General features: G+C 41.3%; 1 protein-coding gene across 1 annotated transcript in view; it reads right to left on the bottom strand.

Moving 5' to 3' along the window:
• Nucleotides 1-5,561, bottom strand: part of LPIN1 (lipin 1) — a 48,728-nt gene extending 43,167 nt beyond the window's left edge. Inside the window, exon 1 of the mRNA XM_069011610.1 lies at nt 5,460-5,561. The gene's annotated coding sequence lies outside the window, so the exon portion shown is untranslated. The remainder of the gene's footprint in view (nt 1-5,459) is intronic.
• Nucleotides 5,562-14,942: the final 9,381 nt, after the last annotated feature.

Genomic DNA, 14,942 nt, shown 5'->3' with positions numbered 1-14,942 from the left:
GATCAAACACACTGTCATCTAGATAATCCACTTCTTTCATGCAGGTACACCAGACTATGCCCTAATTCCACTGGAAAAGCCAGTAATTGTACCCCTAGTGGCATGGTTTTGGTTGTTTGTTTTTGGGGGTTTTTTACAGCTCAGCTCTTCCCCTTAACATTTCATCTTTCTTTACTGCATTTTTCAAAATAAAATACTGAAAATCTAAGAACTAAGAGCCTTTTTTCCTTTTGCAATACCCAGCGTCTCGTCAGGTGCCACAACATTAATGAATAACAGATGAATAATAGATTAGATATCCACACATATCCAAATTACTAAGGGATGCAAGCACTATTCAACATGCTCTAAAAACAGAGAGTTCATTTAGGTAGCATGCTGTAAGGGTATTTAAAAAGTGGAACACACTTCCTCTGGAAGATACAAAATTTCCAATGCAGAAAATTTTGAAGAACAGGACAAACATCTGCTGAGACTAGTTTAAGAACAGGCAACTGCAATCTTTGGGAAAAACATTGTTGCTGTGTGTCAAAGGCAGTAAATCAACCTGTATCCCATCACAGACCTGACCATTACAATCTGGACACCTCTATTTAAATTTCAAAATCTGCTTCTGGTAAATTTCAAAACCTGCTTCTTTTAGGCACAGGCCAATAAGCACTGTCCCAACAATTCCAAGGCACAGCTAAGGAGCTAAGATGGACTGGGCACTACTCCCATTGCCAGTTCAGAAGCAGTCACCTTCTCTTAAAGGTTTACAGAGCTTTATAGAATGGATGGTGACAGCTGGTCTGGTCACCAAGAATGAGCTTTGGCAACATTTAGGTCTCTTTCAGTCCCTTTTCTAAGGCTCTGTGGTTATGGTTGTGCACTGGCTTTGTAGGCCAGGAGAGGAAGATTTGCAGCATTGGTAAACATAACACAAACAAAACAAAACAAACCCAAACAACAACAACAAAAATACAGACACAAATTTCAGTTACACTTTTAATACCTGATGTGATAATGAGACCCTGGTCCATGGCTGAAGTGATGGGCATAAGCACAAAACAAATCAACTTTCCTCTTATGAACTTCCATAAAACTTGTGAAATGGTGAAGGGAAGACAAAAAATTGATGGGCCAGTGTTCAGTTAAAATACATCACTGCAACTCTGCTGCTCACACTGAAACTATGACAATTTTACAAACCCTGTCCATCTGGTCCCCTGACCTGCCCTTGGTTTCTGTTTTGAAGATGTAAAGCTTGAGAGAGACCAGACTACATTTGGGAATCAGACTGTGGTCCCTTCAAGAAAATTATTCCTCATTTACAAAAAATAATAAGCAAATGATAATACTTCAAAGTCAGTGCTTATTAACACTCACTGCATATGAAGTATTTCTTATTCTTGACTCTGAAACAATTCAGTTTTGCCTGCAGTACTGCACACTTAATCCCTCTACTGCAACTAATGGAATTTTACTATTGACATATTCTTTACCATAAAAAATAGCTTCAGACGTTATGGTCAAAAAAAAAAAAAGAATTATGATAAAAAGGTAGGGGAGATAAGAAAATACTTCAGATGAAGATTCTCTAGATGAGTATTTTCAAAATTAAACTTAGCCCTCCATGTCTGTGCAACAACCATAGTAATGCTGACTTCTTAACTACAAAAGCTCTTAATAACTATCATTCTATTATTTTTAAAATATGTACTTTTGTTTATTAGTAAGCTGTCAACACACTGTACAGTCGCTAATGCTGTTTGATCAGGATATTCAAATCCTTTAGTATTTTAAGCCATTTCAGGTAGGAAACCAAAAATCATTAAGAACTCTCAAAAACCTTTTCCTTAACGATTTGTGAGTTCCTACATCAATCCAACCTAAAGTTACTGCCATGAATTTCCACCCTACTTTTTGAGTAAATGCCCAGGCAGAACACCAAAGTTGTGCATTTTTCAGAGTAAAATCAGAGTCTGGATGTACCTTCTCTAGAGGAGCCATGAAGACATTGCACAGGACTTTGGGAAACTTCAGTTTAGAGCTCTACTTTCCTACAAGATCTCCACATAATTTTGGGCAAATTACTGAGGCTTTTATCTCAGAGGGTGTAACTCCCATTGGTATCAAGCAGGGTCTACCACTGTGGCTAAATCCCAACTGCAGCAGGCCAAGCTCACCCAAGTGAGACACAGACAAGCACTCTCCTTGCATACTCTTTCTTCCTGAGAAAGGAAACCTGGAAACGACCTGAAAGGGAGCCATAAGCAGTCATGACCCCAATTTGGACAAGTTGCTGAGGGATAACTCCAGAGCACTCTGCTGTAATCAGAGGGCAAACTCAGTCAAAGTCTCATACTCCCATTTGTTCCAGACTTCCCCACAGTCACAGCTGCATGGGACAGACCACACTCCTGCAGGTGATCTGACAGTACATCTGGTCAGATGGGAGACAGGTGCAGTTTACTTGTATGTCCCACACCAGCAAGCAAAATTCAGCCTGTGTCTGACTCTACACCAGTGTAAGAGCATTGTGCTTCCTGCCAGTCAAACCTCCAGAAATATGGGATTATTCTGGGCTTAATTCTATTAGAAACTATTTCACTTCTCTTCCAAGTTAGTCAAGGCCAGTGTCAAAATTTATGACTTCTTACAACAGCCGGAGAGTCAAATGGATCAAATGTCAAACTTATCTTCCAAGCTGCCTGTCCCTCCGAGAACCCATCCACTCACACTCACTCACAATCATGGACTTTGACTATGAGATGACTATTCCTCTGGTTCTGATATTGCACTTTATTTCAAATAGTTGAAACTTCACTTGGTGTAATACTTCATGAAGTCCCTGTAAAGGACAAAATATTTTCCTGAAAGCAACTAAAATCAAAAATTCAAACTGAAGACTCCAAACCTGCCTGCAATTAATCCCCATGTTCAAACAAAGGGAGAACTGGCCCACAGCCCCACAGTCAGGGTATCAAACTGGTACCCAAGAGTCCAGGAAAATTATTTCAAGGCCCATTAAAGGGTACAACCACAGTCCCCATACCAACCTCCCAGCTGCACTCCTCACTTTCCTAAATCTTGCCCTTGTGTCAGCATTGCAAAGTAACACCACTAAAGCCAGAAAAAATAATTTCCAGCTAGATCAATGGGATGATCTGACTCACCACAGACCCATACAATTGCTACCACCAAAGAAAGAGAGAAATTAAGACTCAGCGGTGCATAGTACAAGGGACACCTCTACTGAAATTCCAGGCAGTCCTGAAATCATATCTGAAGACTTGTCTACTCCTTTCCCAGAGATTTCTTGGGGGACCTTCCACATTTCCCTAGGTCTCACTGTGTGGATACAAAAATGCTGCTAGCAAGTATTTTCTTGCTATTTTCTAAGTCCGTGAGAGACTTTTCTCTCTCACAGAAGAGGTAGCAGAGAATATAAACAACCAAGCCACCTGCAACCTTGAAAAGTCTTGTTTATGGTATAGTAGAAAAATATTTTGACAATGGATGTTTTAGGATTTTAGCCAATCACCCCAAGGGGTGGCTGATCCTTTGCCCAATTAGACTATGAAGAAAAAAGTCTATAAAAGAGTTTGTAAAATAATTAAATAAATCAGTCTTGCTGCACAATTCCTGCCTGCTGGATCTTCTCTCCTGCTCCTCCCTATGGCTGTGGGACATGGTGATATACCCGAGGGCATTTTAATATCACTGTACCTTAACTTCCCAACTGTACAGTGCTTCCCTCCTCACAGAGACACTTTGAGGGAATGTACAGAAGGACTGAGACTCCTTTGGACTGACCTTGCATAAAGGGGTTCAAACTTTACAACAAATTGAAAAGTACAAACTGATGCCTGAAACCAAGAACTTTTGAAGTAGATGAAGAATACATGGTAAGTCATGTACTGTGCTGCCCTGTGCTACTGTTCTGATGTCAGTGAGGGAACATAAATAGTGGAAAAACAGCAGTAGTTCTACTCTATACAGGCTCCTCGCGTGACTTGGCATGCTTTCTTTCAGCAGGACTGGAAAACAAATTTGCTCATTACACTCTCTATTTTCTGCATTTTTAGAATTTAAAGTAAGCTTTTACTGTATTTCAGCTGGCTTTGATGACTGCTGTGTGTATATGTGTTCACAGATAAACAAATCTGTACATCTGCACATGCTCAGGTATGGAAAAGGGCCAAAGACTAAAATTTGCCCAACTCCCTTACAAACAGGCCCTGCTGCATCAGGTAAGCAGATATTATCAGGTAGTCTGTATCTGCACTAGTGAGCTGGAGCTATAAGAAAAGCAGAAAGTATTTAAAACCATTAGAACCAATTTCCATGGCTTTATGCTTAAAATCATAACATCATCATGTTGAGCATTTTCCATCTGATCTCCTTCACTGTCTCCCCACTTTTTCTCCAGTTCTCTTCATGGAAGCAGGTTCATTTTACTGTAATAGGAGTTCACCTATTTAATTTCTAACCCTGCACTGATGACAACAAAACCTTATGTATGTACACTAAGCATTTACCAGTATTTGCTTCCTGAGACAGCAGAGGCAGGGACACAGATAAAGCTATCCAGAAAATAAACCACTTCAAAACACACTCCAGACTAAGAGTCAAATTAGCCGTCAAAAAATCTATCAAGGCTGATGACTTTACATGAAAAAAGAAAAATTATCTGCTAGATGTTCTATAACATCAAGGTTGAGATACTACCTCTAAGCAATTCCTCTATTTGACGGGGACAACAATATTGCAGTATTTTGTCTCCTCCCCACAAGACACATTTAGTTTTGTTTCTTGAAGGTAGAGGAGATGATATACTGATCAATAGAAAAGTAATAACCGTTGGGGGGGGGGGGGTGTAACATAAAAGAAATACAAAATATCTGAAAGTTTCGTTTCCTGTGTAGCCATTGCATTGCTGCTAGCCAGGCCCTGCTATGTCATTAAATCCCTCTGTCCTGTTACTGCTGTCATTATTCCAGCGCAGGGAAAGTATTAGTGAAGCAGTGGCATAATGCAGCGATTTGCATCAGCAGCTGCCAGGTAAAGGGAAGCAAAATTCCTAAAGCCAAAGGGGAAGCAGCAGCGCACAGAGAGGCACTGGCACAGCTCGGCGGTCCAGAGACCCCCCGCGCTGGGTGCCTCCCTCTGAGGAGACACCTGGAAAGCACCACGTCTTCCCTGTAATCCCGTGCACAAAGCACCGCCCAGCCACGATGTGCACAGCAATCCCGGCGCAGCTGTCACTGCCCAGAGCCAGGCGGCTCCGCAAGGAAAGGCGGGCAGGGGATGCAGCCAGGGGATGCCGGCAGCCGCCCGGAGCCCCGCCAGGATGCCCAGGCCGGACGGAGCCGCTGCCTTCAGCGGCTCCCGGCCTTGCCTTCCCCTCCCGCGGGCCGCCGGCGGAGGAAGAGCCTCCCTCCTCCCGCAGCGGCCGCCCGAGCCCCGGCACCCACCTCTGCCTCGGGCCGGCTCCCGCAGCTCCGCTCGCCGCCGCCTCTGCGCGCACCGCGGCCGCGGGGACGCTGCGGGGCCGCTGAGGCCGCCCGGCGGTGCCGCCCCGGAGGAGGGGCCGAGAGGAGGCACCGCGGGGCCCGGCGCAGGCGGGGCGGGGGCACGGGGCGGGGGCACGGGGCGGGCCCGGCCAGCCCCGCCCAGCCCCGCCCGCCGCACCGGGGCTGGAGCCGGAGCCGCCGCAGGCGCCGCGGGCCGGGGCGGGGCAGGGCAGTGGCGCGGTGGTGTGGGGTGATCCCGCGGCCGAGGGCGAGTCCGGTTCCTAGATGGGACAAACGGGGAGTGGAAAAGGGAATCGCTCAGCCCATACTGACCTAGGGCAGGTCCGTGATAGGCGTCGCTTGGGCTGCCAGAGCCTACCATTCATCGCCATCGGGAACACGTCTTTCAGTATCGACGCTTTATGGCTTTAAATAAACGCGATGAAATAAAGCTTTTCCGCCTGATAGTGGTTTCCTTGCATGTAAACCGTATTGTAACCTCGCTTTACTGAGCGCCTTACACAGCTAAAAACGGAAGGGGATGCCCATGTTTAACATGAACTGATAAAGGAATCTCCGAGGCCTGTTTGAAGTCTTGTTTACAGAACTCAGGAGAGGGTGGTGCTATGTGCAAAACAAATGAACAGGAAACAGAGTAACACGGGGGGAAAAAGATGACGAAGAAAACACACACACAAAAATGAAAGGTCATTATTGAAGTACTCTGCTAGTTTTACGCCTGAAGACAAGTTTTTGAAAGCTGGATTTCCTGCATCTGCGTGTTGTAGTCGCCAAAACGTACATGCAGCTGAAGCCTGGGAAGAGTACCTTGTCGAGTAATTAGCACTTAAGCCTTCTACTTCTGTTAAATTTCTGGTTACATTGTCAAACAATCCCAGTGGAATCCTCTCCAGGTCATCACCCGGTTGTAATCCTTCAAATTATTTTTGTGAGACACATCTTCCTCCTATAGCTCTCTTAGTTCTCTCTCTGTGTTGGCCAGTCTTTGTACAGCTCACAGCTGTGACAAAGCCAGTGGGTGATAGGACCCTGTGCAAACTCACAGACTTCAATCCCTGCCTCTTGTTCTCTCCTCCATTCCCGGTTACACGACTACACTAATGAGTACACTTAAGTTTTAGAACAGAAAAGTCAGTGAAGAGAGTTTCTGCCCAGGCATGACAAACAAGGGTGTATACTTAGTCCCAAAGAGAAAATAATACACAACTGCAGCAAGAAATACCTGCAGTTTCATTTTCCAGGCATTTCATATCTAATCCCTTGCCAGTGGGCAGTCAGTAGGCAATGAGAAATGCTGGTAAATAGTCCCATGCCTGTTAATACAAGAAGCTTTATCTGTGTTGACTGTGGATCCTACCAGTGCTCTGCCCACCACATTTGTGTGGAATACAATCCCATATTGCGTTACCTCTGAGAGAGTGGTAACCTCCAGCCATCACCATCCATGTCAGGTGGGAGGACTCTTCTAACATATTGGTCCCCTATGGTCTTCTGCTACTATGCTGAAGTCAAAACATGATCATGACATACTGAATAAAGAACACTGTCTTTCCACAGTGTCAACAACACCCACCCTTTCATGCTTCTTTCAGAAATCCGGAAGCTAGATTCTCATTTCTGGAAGTACTATATTGTGTTTAGCTACTTATCATGTCCAACCATCTGCTGCTTGATGTAAAATAGCCCACAGAATAATACTCTACATTTTAAATGGTTCCATGTGCAAGGGCATGTTTTCTCTTTGTACAGAGCAGAGTAAATACAGCCATGATACACACAGGATGCTGTGGGAAGTGCCAAATGCTTGCACAGCAACAGTGAGCTTCAGTTAACAACAGGGCACCATCCTTCTGTGCTTTTTCACTCTGTTCTTATTCATGGTGTGACCAGTGTGCATAGTGGTGTTCCTCATATTACTTCAGTGGAGCAACCTCTGCCAACTCATTCTGAAATCCTTACTTGTGCTGCCCTTCAGCTCATAACTGTTCTCCTCCATTAGTTCTATCTAGAGGACAAAACACTAGTGCATAACCAGTACTTTGATATTGTCCAAGCCTTAGCATGGTTATGGCTGTGGATTTGACTCAGCCCAGTGCAGAGTTTGGAGGATATTATGGTCAGGGATGGTTCCTAAAAAATAATCTGGAGTTACCTACAGACTAGCTGGCAGAGGGAGTATGGCCCTAGCAAGAGGAAAGTCCCTGACAGTGTCATTTCCAAAATACACTCAGGAATGACAAAGTTCTGAAGTATTACTGTTTTCTTCCTGAAAGGTTTACCCCTTGACAGGTTTCTTTCTGGAGGCATTGTGTTAGTCAGATGTTTGTTTACCAAGGTTTGATCTAAAACTGTCCACAAAATTTTGAAGGACCTGCTCATGGAAGTTTTTCTTTCCATTCCTTTGATGGTCAATTTACATTAAGTCATTATTACCTAACTCTTGATTCTTGTTTCAAAGACCTTATAGGTTACGTATTCACTCTGTGTTTGTACAGTTCTGGCACAGTGGAGTTCTAGCCTCTGATCTGGGCTCATAGCTACTATGAAAATACACTTAAGAAGAAAGTTGAGCTGTGTAGTTTTCTGTAAATTAGTAAAACTGGGTTTTAAAAAAGAGTTGACAAGCACAGAAGAGTTTAATAAAATCCAAGAACAGATTCATAGAAAAAATTACATAAGTCCATGGAAGGGGGGGAAAAAGCCTTCAATTCTTTCTTAGGACACTATTTTTCTTAGCAGATATGTTGCCAGTGAGCAAAATAACCATTCAATCCATTGTGCATTAGCAGTAATGTCTGGCTTTTCCCCCACTAAAACTAGGGTTGATGTTCAGGCACACAGGACCTGGGTTATGAATGACTGCAATTGTTAATGGACTCCCAATATGCAGGTAAAAATTATTCAGTAAATAGAAAAGGTGAGCTTTTAGCTTTTAATTTATAATTAACTCATAAGCAAAGATGGCTCTGGAGTCGTGCTGACATCCTTTATATAAGTAATAAACTCAGAGTAGCTCAGGCAATGTAAATTAAGAGTTGGTTTAGTTTTATTCCAGTGTAAACATCAAAAAGCAGTTTGACTGACTCTGTAATTACCTGATTAAATATCCCACCATCATAACAAAGGAATTTTTCTCCGAACATAAGTAGATATTTTTATACAGTACCTACAGCTGCCTCTGATAATCTACAGAATTCTCTGTCTGGTTCACTTTTTTTTCCCCTTTTTTCTTCCTTTTTCCTTCAAGTCCAATTATCTAGTACTTCATTTTGTTCTTCATTTGAAGGCACAGTAGTGCAGGGTGTTGTGGCATGTAAATACTGGCATTGAATCTGCCTCCAAGTGCTTGATTGATTTGAGAACATTTTTTTAAAGTATACGTAGATGTTATTTAGTAGCAGAGATGTCTAAAACATTCCTTTCCCCCCACCCCCCTTGACTTTAACCTGTTGCCAGTTTTGACTGTGCTGCTGCTTTTGCTTTGTATCTGTCCCCCTGAGCTCCTTGCAGTTTGACAGCTTTAGCTTTAGGATTTTGCTTTCTGTATAATCACAGTTCCTGAGTATTGTAATCATTTGCTGACAGTTGCACATGTCAGCCAATACACTTCTGACAGCATTTCTTATCTTTTTCTTTGACCTCTGTGTTAAGAAGTGAGATGATGACATCATCCTCAGCAGGACTGTGATGTCATCAGAAGTAGTTTAAAGTTTCAGTCAACAATGAGGCAGGGCAATGACCAGTGAAAAGCAAAACTGAGAGGATTATTTTGTCAAACGAGCAAATATGGGATTGCAATTTTCCAGGAACTGTTGCAGCTGGAATTAGAGGCAGGGCAGGAAGCATTGATCATGTACCAAAATGCTCATCTGTAATGATAACATCTCACGTGCCATCAGTGCTCATATTGCATAACCAAACTTGATTTTGAACCAAATACTTTTGGACTTGGTTTTGTCATGGATATACACTTTCCTCCCCCTCACTGAAAAAAAAGGGGATCTGTAGAAAATGAACCACTAGACAAGTCTTTTTTTCCTTCTCAGATTATAACAAGTCTTGACGATGAAGGTTCTCAAAAGAGCCTTTCTTTTTCCTCTAGATCCACATCCAACCATGCAAACCCATGAAAACCTCAATGCTTCCTTTATATCCTAGCAGCTCTTTCCCCAGTCAAAACTCATTTCTCTGCTACAAAATACTTGGCTACTGAGAAACAGAGGCTTCTATTGACTCCTATGATCCAAACATTGTCAAAGCAGAAGAATATAGGAGTATTTAAATTAGGAACAAGAGAGGCTAAATATGCCATCCCTTCTGGAAGTACACTTGTACCAGTCCAATCTCATCAGAAAGCAATTTAGCTCCAAATCTGTAAATAGCCACGGCTGAGCTCTCTAAATATAATCTTAAAAAGCTTAGAAAAGCTTGAGCTCTGATAAAGCGAAGCAATCGCGGTGTATGAGATTACAGATGTAACAGTGAAATCATCAACATGTTCTTTCTTCAGCCAAGACCACAGCTCCTGCATATGCTTGTTCAAACACAAACGTGTATTCTGCTGAGGCAAAATACATACTGGTCTCTAAGTGCACACACATACGAGAAGTGAGAGATCGTACACAACTCCATGGAAAACCCTTCCATCCTGTTGTGGACAGAAATGCTTTCCAGCCCAAAATCTAGCTTTTCATCAGTCCAATACATCTACGCATGACCAGCAAAGCTTCTGCCCAGAACACTGTTTTCAAAGTACAGCAAACCAAAATCATTGGTATTATTTGTTCAGAACAAAATAGTACAAAACATACTTTGAGAACTTCAAACAAAGCTGGTCTGTTTCCCAGGGTATAATCTTTTCTTCATGGTACCTGCAGTGCTTAGAAACTAAAATGGCAATCTTAATCCCAAAGTGGACAAAGGTATTTGGAAATCAATTCCTTCTGTTGAGAAGTTTGTTGCTTTTCTCTCAGCCTCATGTCTGCAATTTCTAAATCAGACTGCCTACCAATATCAAATTATCCTTGCAAACAGGTTCTGAAAGTTATTGCCTTGGGGGTTGTAAAACGGAACACTTTGATTAGTTCACTGTGTTGTTTCCACCTTACCAGGCAAACTGTAGGTAGCAAAGATGTAACATCTGCACCCATGATAATAAGACGATTGATAGATATTTTGTGTAAAGCTTTTTCTTCTGGTGGGCTAAGAATTAAGTGCTAATATAGCTCCTCTTGAAGTTCATTCTATAGCTCCACAGAGAAAGTGACGTATCTACAATGTGTTTTATAATACAAGTAGCAATATTTGGTGCTTCTCTCTGTGACAGAAAAATTCTTCACTTCTGTGCAGAACAGGGTAGAGGGGGGCTGTGCTCTGTGTGGCTCCTGGTGAATGCAGGGGCACTCTGTCCCTGGCTTGGCATTACAAGAAGCAGGTTTGCTTGGCTTTGAAGTGAGATAATTCTGTACTCTCCTAGGTACTGTAATTAGTTCTGGCTGTCATATAAACTGCATGAAAAAGGTTTTAATCTCTCCTCAAGAAAGAGGCAGATGGAGGATTGTGAGCAGCCTGTCAGGAGGAGAGGCAGACTCTGGCTTTTGTCTCCCTCACCAGTGAACTGATGATGAAGGCTTCTGCAGGTACTGCCCAAGAGTTCACATCTTGATCCCTTCATCCAAAGTAAAAAAGATTTACTACTTTTGCTGTAAAAAAAATCCAGTGAAATAAACCAATTCTTTGCTACTTTATGTTTTCCTCTCTCACTAATACTCAATTTTCTTGAATATTTGAAGTGCTAGAATATAACCAGGTTAGAGCAAATTTTTTTAACATCTGTGTGTAACATTTAGAAGGGTACTTTTCCCAGTTCAGGCTCTGAAGCAGTTATGGGTCCTGTGCCTTCCACCTGAAGGACTCCTGCTTTCCCTCCTCAGGGCACAAGGGAGTTCTGGCCCTAAGATCTTTCCACACTGTCCTCTCATTCCTTCTTCTGTGCCTAACTTGAAGACACCTTAATCTGGCAGCACGGATTTCAGATCTCTCTGATCTTTAACCTCAAGGCTCTGTATTGGGTGATTTGGGGGGAGAGGTGAGATACTGGTTTGAGATAATCTGTCTTAGAAGCATTTTCCTTCTAATTCCATTACTGGGGATTTTAGTAATTACAGTTTGAGCCAAGGACTGTGCTTGTTTTGAATTCAAAGTACAACCATCCACTGAATTCTTGTGATAAATTTTTATCAGGCAGAATTTGATCTATATGGAACAATGACAACGTTTAAAAGCATATTTTGCTTAAGCAAATTATCTTTTCAGTCTTGCTTGCTGTAAAAGCTGACAATCTAATTGCTGTCAGCTGTTTTGTACTTGAAAATATATTGTTATCAATAAAGTTAATAATCAAAATTGTGTGAAAATCCTAGGAACAAGCTGAGGCACAGAATTAAATCCTGAACATGCAGTCACAAGACAATAAATTCTCTTTAATTATTTGCATCAAGCCTGGGCAGTTAATCAGTAAGTAAGTTTGTTTACTGCATTCTTTCTCTTATCTAAGCAATTCATTCTCCTGGTTTAGGCTGAGAACTCATATAAAACTCTAACTGGAACCTCTCAGTCAGTTTTGTTAAAACAGAAACATTGTCATTTATTTCTGTTTTTTAGCTGCTGTCATTCTTTACATCTTCTGTAAGGACATGCATATCTATGTGATATCTGAGAAATTAGCTTTATTTTTATGATGTATTAAACTCATTTTTATAAATCTGGAGTGCTAATACAGTTAATAGATGTGATTGAGTTTGCAAAATCATGAAAAGGGTACTTTATGTCAGTTTCATGATCAAATTTCTATGAGTGGCAGAAGTGTCCCAGGTAATTCAGTAAATCCTTCCCTCAAAATACTCTCAGGGTCAAAATGAGTGTAGTCTCTCCAGAAGCATTATAGTGCTAAAATCCCTGAACATAGTAATGAATGTTATTTTAGAACTAAAATTAAACAGTGTTTCATCTCCATCAGTCTAAAAATAATTATTTGGAAAACTAAATTTAGATTTGCTGTGACAAACGGTATATTAACCAGTGGAGGAACTATAGTCTATGGTTTAAAAGAAAACATTTTTTTTCTCTGATTTCTGCCATTGTGTTGAAAGCTGAGCAAAATTTAAAATTTTACTCTAATGAAAATTTCAGTATAAAAGAGTCTTGAAGTCAAAATGCACAATAGTTTTTGCAAGCGAAACACACCTGTCTTAAAGGGGGGTTTATTATGTCTGTGTAAACTGGTCACAAAGTATGATGTATTTGAATTGCTCTCAGGAGGCAACAATCCATTAGAAGGAAATGTAATTCAATGTTGAACTGAGAAAGCTGAACAATTTTAGTTAGTCCAGTATTAAGATACTATAAATGAGTGTATTACCAACCTGCCTGCTCTACATTTAATTCTTTAGATCCTGCCCTTACATAAATGGGTCAATTATGTCTCCATGCATTCCTGTTCACTGCTTGAAAAAAACAGTGAAAAAAGCTTTGAAAAAAGCTTACCAGCACTTGCACATACATGCAAGAATTGTTTTAAAGCATTATGTTTGAGTTATTTTGAGAAAATAGGTGCCTTCAAGAATTAACACACTGGGAAAATAATTTATCCTTGTTACATAACTGTGGCAGAGGTGTGTGTTAAAACAAGCACTTTGTGTAAATCTATTTAAGTCGTTTACTTTGGTGAAATTAGTGAAATCCTTTTTATGAGGTCCAGCATGCGCTGGGACAGAAAGCCTTTGTCCGGGTGACCTGTATGATTTCCATATTCCATTATGCAAATATGAGAATTCATCAGGTACTTTGCCTCATTCCTGCTACCCTCATTCCAGTTTACTGTACAGTTTATCTACTTCAGACAAATCTACATACCATGCACAATCTCTCAAAACCAGCAGCTTCTGCCCACAAAAACATCAGCTTGTTTTACTGTGACTCGCATGTCAGCAGCATTGCGTTGGTCGTATCATGCGCAAAGAGAATTCCCATCCCAGGGAGTTAAGAGTATGAAAGTATCAGGCCTGCTGCTCAGTTCACACAAAACAATATAATCCCTTTCAAGCCAGTGAACTCTGTATTACACAAGCAAAGGGTTTGCTCATTGTTTCGAGCAGGTGAAGATTTTTTTTTTTAAAAGCAAGACTAGGAACAGGCAATCAGTGTTTTGTATCAAGCTCTGCCATAGTACAAGAAGAGACAAAGGACTGATCAGAAAACAAAGAAATTAATCCTATTTAATAGAACAAAAAACAAAGTCATACCCACAGGTAGTTCAGAGTCATGTCAAGGTACATGTCTGCTTCTGATGTGAACTCTTCAGACACTGTTTTCCCCATTCCCACCCCCACACTGCAATTTGGGCACAAACAAAAAAGCCTCCCTGTGCAGTCATCCCTGTGATATCAGATGTCCCTCCCCTGCAGCCCTAGATGACAGCCCAGTTCATTCACCCTGCATGTTTTTCATGTTGCACGCATGGGGTTGGGATCATGCTTATTGCTTATCTACCTTGTCCAGGTCAGATGTTATTTGTTCTGTGTAATTCTGCTTCCTGTGGCAGATTCAGCCTGATTTGTTTGTCTCACTTTCTGTTTCATACTGCTGACTTCTCTCTGCAGACATTGGCACAGCTTAGTGCAAACACATCTTTTATCTGCACAATCTCTGAGAGTTTTTTATCTTTAGTGGTTAGCTAACTTCCCCAATCTTCTTTCTGTAGATTTTAAATGTAGCACATCCACATTTAAAAATTCTTCCTCCTTCTCCTCTTCTTCATGTCTTTCTTCTTCATGTCTTTCTGTACTAGCTTATGAGAAATTTAGGACAAAAACCATAGTACTGAGACATTAAAAAAATTCAAAATTTTGCCCAAGTAACACATAACCTGATCCTTCTTAAAGTATAATCATACTGAGAGTATGTATTATTCTCCATTCTTTCAAAGTTACAGCACAAGTTCACATGGTATGTTTTGGTTACCCAGCAGATGTTCTTGTAAAGTTCAGAATCTCACCTGAATGCAGATCTGAATGTTCCCAAAGTTTGGAATGAAAAGATCACATCTGTAATATTTCTTTACAAGTGTTTAATTTTCATATTTGATGCTGTCCTTTGCTAATTGGAGTCCTTCCCTGTTTATGTTACTGGCATTTTGAATTCCTAGGTATCCTTCTGTCTGCAAAGTACAGCTACTGAATTGGATGTTCAAACCCAACCCCTGCCAACAGCAGCCAACTTCATCCTCATTTCAGACTGCCTGTTTGGCTTATCTAGCTGTTCAGCTTACATGACATTACTAATGTCAAGCTCATCACGAAGGCTAAATCCTCAATTTTTTGAAGCTGACATACCTTCCTACATCTGCCAGATCCAACTGAGAGG

The sequence above is a fragment of the Aphelocoma coerulescens genome, chromosome 3 (genome assembly GCF_041296385.1).
Source record: "Aphelocoma coerulescens isolate FSJ_1873_10779 chromosome 3, UR_Acoe_1.0, whole genome shotgun sequence".
Classification (NCBI taxonomy): domain Eukaryota; kingdom Metazoa; phylum Chordata; class Aves; order Passeriformes; family Corvidae; genus Aphelocoma; species Aphelocoma coerulescens.
The sequence above is the reverse complement of the archived record's forward strand: the minus strand, read 5'-3'. Positions and strand labels throughout refer to the sequence as shown.